Source organism: Elaeis guineensis, chromosome 11 (assembly GCF_000442705.2).
Source record: "Elaeis guineensis isolate ETL-2024a chromosome 11, EG11, whole genome shotgun sequence".
Classification (NCBI taxonomy): Eukaryota; Viridiplantae; Streptophyta; class Magnoliopsida; order Arecales; family Arecaceae; genus Elaeis; species Elaeis guineensis.
Window position 1 is genome coordinate 67753744 of NC_026003.2, and position 7344 is coordinate 67761087.

At 40.2% G+C, this 7344-nt stretch overlaps 1 non-coding gene across 1 annotated transcript; it reads left to right on the forward strand.

Moving 5' to 3' along the window:
* Positions 1–6612: 6612 nt before the first annotated feature.
* LOC140852718 (small nucleolar RNA R71) lies at positions 6613–6718 on the forward strand. The gene has a single exon (XR_012135620.1). It is a non-coding gene; the product is annotated as a small nucleolar RNA R71 (small nucleolar RNA).
* The last annotated feature ends 626 nt before the right edge of the window (positions 6719–7344 follow it).

The following is a 7344-nucleotide window of genomic DNA, read 5'->3' on the forward strand; positions in this document are numbered from 1 at the left end:
GGGAGCCGGGCTCCATCCTCAACATCAGCTGCCGGTAAGCCTTGTCCGGACCCCTATGGGAGCCGGACTTCGCCTTTAACTTTAATTGCAGGAAGACTCCGCCCGGACTCCTACGGGAGCCGGGCTTCGTCCTCGACTCCAACGGCTGCAGACAGACTTCGTCCGGACTCCTACGGGAGCCGGACTCCGCCAACAACTTCAACCGCAAGTAGACTCCGCCCGGACTCCTACGGGAGCTGGGCTCCATCCTCAACATCAGCTGCCGGTAAGCCTTGTCCGGACTCCTACGGGAGCCGAACTTCACCTTTAACTTTAACTGCAAGTAGACTTCGTCTGGACTCCTACGAAAGCCAGACTCCGTCTTCTATTCCGACTGTGGGAAGACCTCACCCAAACCCCTACGGATACCGGACCTCGCTACCGACTCCAACCAAACTTCGACCGACAAGTCTGGACCCCCTGGCAGGCCACATTAATGGATAACACTGCTCCACTCCCTACGGCGGACCCTAAGCAGCTCCATTACTCCCTGACAGGTCGTATTAACGGCCACAATTCTGCTCCACTCCCTACGGCGGATCCTGTGTGATCCCACCACTCCATGACGAGTCACGACAGCGAACGCCGCTCCACTCCCCGTAACTGACTCCACGTGGCACACCCCGGTGATAGCCACGGGTCCACTCCACTACTCTTCGCAGCAAACTCCGCCTGACCCTGGGCAGCCCACTGCCAGACGGTTACAGATGTCGCTATCAGGCTACTGCCCCCTCTGCCTATAAAAGGGGGCTCCAGATACGTTATTCTATAAGCTTTCATCTTTCATCTAAAAACTCTGCTAAATTCTCCGTTCGAGCACTCCATTCTTGTTGAGGCAGAGAACTGACTTGAGCATCGGAGGGTCTTGCTGGAGCAACCCCACCTCCGGTTTAGACTTCCTTTGCAGGTCCCGACGGTGACCGCGACTTCCTCGACTCCAGCTTCTCCGACGTGAGCGGATTTTTGCACCAACAGGTATAACTATCTCTCCGACCTGAGACTGCCATAGTGACTTGCAAGCAACTCACTGCACTTAGGCACTAGACTACCTGAATTTTTAATTCAGTGATGGAAGGCTACTGGGTGTAGTCAAGTACTTGACTTGTCGGTGCGTATGTTAAGATGGGATTGACCACTCCAGTTCAGGAGCTGTGTACAGTCATGTTTCAATTTAGCAAAATCTTGACCAGGGTAGTCCTAGTGAGGAGTCATAGGACTATTTGAGTTAAGCACGATTCGGATGATCTGATCAGGGTTGAGATTTTAACCCTGAGTCATCCTATACACAGGGGTCAAAAAGGATGAATTATATAGTAACTATATTTGCGTAGTGATGCGTAGTCGTTGATTGCACCAAAAATAACTCTACTCACTACGTAGTTAGGATGAGTCGAGATCGTATCCTCAGGGACCTTGGACTAAGTTGAGATTGCAAAATAAAAGAAAGAAGCATTGTTTTGATTTAGAAAATAAATTATCTTTAAATTGATGTAATTAGAAAATAAAGAGCTCGGGAGTTTTGAATTAATTTTGCACTAGCAGAGTTGTATCTCTTTTTTAATTAAATAGATGTGATTAATCTTAAGAAAAATACCTATCTTTCCTCGGCACACCCCGTACGCATAGATCATGGCGTGTCTCCGAAAAGTACTAGGTAAACAACTCTTCTTTCCTCGGCACGCTCCGTACCCATAGATCACGGCGCGTCTCCAAAAAGTAAAAGTTATTCCTAATATTAATCTAATAGGAAAGCATAAATAAAAGCATATGAAAGATAGCAAATAAAGAACTCATAACTATTTAAATAAAAAGCATAATCTTTATTGCATATAAAGAAATACAAGAAAGTTTAGAACAATAAATCCACTCTGTGTCATTACAAAATTTCTTCTCCACTCTCAAGACTGCTAGCGTAGCTGCTCATGGAGTAGTCCCTTTCTCTTCCTCTATGCAAGGCTCTAGAAGAATTTCTAGGCTCCCCCTCCAATGAGAGTACAAAATCCTTTTTATAGGTGTTAGGAGGGAGGAGTTTTACATGATTTTTCGATGTGGGACTAAAGAAAATACTAAGGACAAAAAGATGAATGGATGAGATGGAAAGATCACAAGCAGATAAAGAAAATACAAATTCTTCCTCTTGAAGTATTTTCAAGTATTAAATTTTTTTCTTTAATTTTAAGATCCCTCTGTTCGCCACTATGTCCGCCTTGCCAAACTCCCCACAAACCCGCGCGCCCGCCTTGCCGCACCTGATGCCGCGCCCGCTGCCGTGATGCCGTGATGCCGCGCGCGTCTGTGCGCTTACGCTCATTAGCTGTTTACGCTCCAAATTACAAAAAGAAATTTTTGTTTCTTTAAAATGACATCTATATCCTTTTTAGGTTCCTTGCTGCATAGTATCTTCATTTTCTATAATAACGTATGCATCCTTCTTTTATTTAAATTTAGTTTTAAGTTCAATTTTCTTCAAACTTGAGTCTTTTTGATCTGCGAATCAGATTCTTTGTATCGGCGATCATTTTTTCTGTAAAATATAAAAAGAAGCATCAAATTTTTAATAAATAAAATAAATAAAATATAATTTTTTACTTTAAATGATTTAAATTAAGTGTTTATCATACCCCCCAACTTGAATTTTGCTCATCCTCGAGTAAAATAGATATATCAGCATTGTGTACTGACTCGATCTTGAATAAAAAGTTAGGTTAGGCATCCCAAAAGGTAGATGATACCTGATCAGACCATTAAAGAGATACTTCATTGGATTATCAATTTGACCCAATTAGTGGCTGAGTATTAACTAAAGAAATTTCAAGAGCTTTTCTTTCACCAACTCTCCACTTTACTTTTTAAATCCTCTAACTTAATGTGAGAGAGATTTATTATCTTCTTGCAATTTAGTCTCCTTATTATCCACTATTTTTTTTAACATTGCCCACCTTTTTATGTGAACCACAATGCTTACTTAGGCGAAAGGGCCCGGTTACTCAGTAGGAAACCAATGTTTTTTTTTTAAAATAAATTTTAAGGAAAATTTTTGCATACCTCGACCTTTCCATCCAATCTCTCATGAAGTAGATTCTTTATTGAGATCAGTAAGAAGAGGTTTATAGAATTACTCTTAAAATTTGGTCTAGTCTAAACCCTACCATTCATTGGATTTTCTTAATAATTTATTCCTCAGTATCTCTAAAATTATCTTGATCGTTAATCATTCATTGATTAAGATGCCTAATTGACTCTTAATCAAAATAAAATTCAAATACACACAACTAATTATTTCTGACCATACTCGAGGATTTGATTAATTTTCTTTTCTCTCAACTTAATCTACATTATCCTCAATGGAGTAGGAAAGCAAAGAAAATAAAAGGAGAGAGTGCACCTGGGATAATTTTGCTTTGAAAGTTGAAGATAGCTTCATTGATTAATAGGCTCTTGTTCTAAATTTTTGTAGCTGCAGTAAAGTAAAAAAAATATGAAATCGTTGGGTTGCCTCCTAATAAGTGCTAAGTTTTACGTCTTCAGCTAGACGTCAAGTTTATTGACAGACTCTTCCATACAGAGCAGTCCTTTATTCTTAAAAAAAAATAAAGATCAGTTAAAATAAAATAAAAAAAATTTGGATTGCCTCCCAAAAGGCACTAAGTTTAACGTCTTCAGCCAGACGCTAAAAAAGTATCTATCCTATTCCTGCTCGAATCTTAACATGAGTGTCGATCCCTCTTTCAAAAATAATATGTCCTAATACAATTCCTTTCTGCACCATAAAATGGCTCTTTTCCCAACTTAGGACAAGATTTGTCTCCATACACCATTTAAGAACTTTGAAAAGATTATGGAGACAATCCTCAAAGGTGGTTCCAAACACAAAAAAATCATCCATAAAAACTTCAAGATATTTGTCCACCATATCCGAAAAAATGGCCAGTATGCACCGTTGAAATGTAGCGGATGCATTGCAGAGCCCGAATGGCATACGTCGAAAAGCGAAGGTGCCATAGGGGCAGGTAAAAGTAGTCTTTTCTTGATCATCCAAAAATACAGGTACTTGATTGTACCCTGAATAACTATCAAGAAAATAGAAGAAACTTTGTCCTGCTAACCATTCTAAGATTTGATCGATGAAGGGCAATTGAAAATGGTCCTTTCTAGTAACGGCATTTAGTTTTCTATAATCTATGCATACTCGCCATCCAGATGATATGTGAGTAGGAAACAGTTCACCTTCTTCGTTCTCAACCACAGTAATATCTAATTTCTTAGGTACTACTTGAGTGGGACTGACCCATTTACTATCGGATATGGGGTAGATGATTCCAGCATCTAACCACTTTACCACCTCTTTCTTTACTACTTCATGCATGTTTGGGTTCAATCTCCTCTACATATCTCGATGGGGTTTGGCATTTGCCTCAAAATGAATATGGTGCATGCAAATGGAGGGGTCAATTCCTTTTAAATCGGCAATGGACCAACCGATAGCCTCTTTGTGTTCCTTCAGAATATCAACCAATTGTGTTTCCTGATTAGGGGTCAAGTCTGATGCAATGATTGCCGGGAGGGTGTCATTGGGTCCTAGAAATACATACTTGAGCGTAGCAGGAAGGGGTTTCAATTCTAACGTAGGTGGTGATTCTAAAGATGAGACTATTGGTATACTGGCTAATGTGAGAAATGGCTCATACTTGATTGTACATGGAGGAGTGGTTTTATCGTGTGGTGTATCCAACAAGGTGTTAACTTCTTTCATATATCCCTCAAAGTCATACACTTCAAAGTGAGCCAAGTAAGTATCTAAGGGGTCTGGTGCTAGAATTATGGGTATTGCATCTTCTATAATGTCTTCTAGTATATCTACTTCGAAGCAACTATCCATTAATGGTCCTTGGGAAGTACCAAACACATTCAGTCTCAATTTCTTATTCTCAAACGATACGTCCATGACTCCTGTCCTACAATTAATACATGCATTTACCGTAGCTAGGAAGGGTCATCCTAAGATGATGGGAATTTATCTTGGGTTGCCACTTAGTTCCATGTCGAGAATCAGAAAATCAACTGAAAAGTAAAACTCATCTACCTTGACCAAGACATCCTCAAGCATTCCACGTGGTTCCTTAATTGATCTGTCGGCTAATTGTAGTGTGACTAATGTGGGTTTCAGTTCTCTGAATCCAAAAAGTTCATACACCGAACTAGGTAAAAGATTCACACTTGCCCCTAAGTCCAGAAGAGCTTTTTCAATGTGATAATCTCCTATAACACAGGAAATGATGGGGGCTCTTGGGTCCTTAAGCTTTGGAGGAGTGGCATGCTGGAAGACAGAACTAGCCTGTTCAGTAAGGCATATTTTTTTTGGAATTTATGATCTAGATTTATATTTTTGGGTACATAAATCTTTCAAAAATTTTGCATAAGCAGGGACCTGTTTGATTGCATCTAGAAGGGGAAGATTAATTTGGACTTGCTTAAACAATTCTAACATCTCGTCGAGTCTTCCTCCCTTCTTATCTATAGGAATAGAGGCTTTCAGGGCATCCGAAAATGGGACTTTAGGCAAATACGATGATTTCAGTGTAGTTGGTTCATTCTCTATTTTAAGATCCTCCTTGTTCTTGGGTGATTTGGCTTCGGTTAGAGGTTTAGGGTCGGTCTCATTAGTTTTACTAGTGTGTTCAATGACCTTCCCACTTCTCAGAGTCATGATTGATTTGGCATGTTCAGAAAAAGCTTCTGGGGTATTAGAGCTCTCAATCACAAATTGCCCTCTTGGGTTGCTTTCGGGTTGGCTAGGTAATTTTCCTCCTTCCCTCCTACTGAATGCAGTCGCTAGTTGACCTATTTGGGTCTCTAGCTTAGCAATGGATTGTGTGTGGGAGTTAAGGGTTTGAGTGTTGACTTCTAATCATTCTAGTACTTTCAAAACTTTTTCTTCAAAAACTGAGCTATGACCAATAGTAGATAGTTGAGGAGCATTTTGAAATTGATGGTATGGTCCATGCCTATATGTTGGGTCCTGATATTGAGGTCGAGGTGCAGCAGGGCCAACCACTGGTTGTGGTCTCCAGAAAAAATTTGGATGGTTTCTCCAGTCCGGGTTATAAGTGTTCGAATATGGATCATTTTTTGGTCTGTGAGCTTGTTGGACTTGAGCTTGCTGAACCTGCTCGTGCACAAACTCAAAAATTTGAGGTGCGGCTGGGCATTCACTAACAAAATGGTTCGGACTTGCACACAATGCACAAACTTCTTGGATTGGGTTAGGTGGAATCGGAGATTATCCAGTATTTAGAAGATGGTCTAATTTTTGGGACAGTTCATCTACCTTACTGTGGATATCCATGACATTTCCAATCTGATAAATTCCACTTCTTTTTTGTTGAAGCATGGGTTGTTCTCTAGAAGTGGCAGACATATGATGTAGAGAATTCTCACTAAGTGTTTCAAAAAGCTGCCAGGCTTCATCCTCACTCTTAAGCATGAATGTCCCACCACATGATGCATCAACCATTTGTCGGTGTTTCTCCGATAGACCATCATAAAAACACTGACAAAGTTGCCATTTAGGGACAGCACGGTGTGGACATTTACGAATGAGGTCCCTTAACCTTTCTCATGTCTCATGAAAAAGTTCACCCTCCAATTGGGAAAAACCAGTGATAACTTTTCTTATTTGATTTATTTTTTCAATTGGAAAGTATTTCTTGAGAAATTCTCTCTGAAGATGTTCCCAAGTTGAAATGGTTATAGAGTCTAAAGAGTTTAACCAATGCTTGCCTTTGTCCTTAAGTGAGAAGGGGAACAGTTTCAACCTAAAGGCATCATCGGAGAAGCTTTGGATTTTTACTGTGGAACAAATTTCAAGAAATTCATCCAAGTATTTGTATGGGTCCTCGTTACTAAGTCCATAGAATGATGGCAATATTTGAATAATGCTAGACTTAATCTCATATTGGGTAGCTTCTACTGGAGGTGCTTGAACGCATGGAGAGTAGGTATATGAGGATGGAGTGAAATATTCTCTCAATGGGCATGGAGGATTAGCCTCACCAGGTGCAGCCATGTTTCTAACTCGGATAGTCCTAAGAGTCTTTTCTAATTCTTCATCTAATGGTTGCAAGTCGGGTTTTAATGATCGTCGACCTAACATGCAACTAAAAGGTCTATATAGGACTATCCTAGTCTGTTAAGGATTATTATTATTATTATTTTTAAGAGGAGAAGAGAAGAGAGAAAAGAGTTCTAAAGAAGAGATCCTAAGAAGTCCTAAAACTAATAGAAGAATTAGTTGTGGTTAGATTT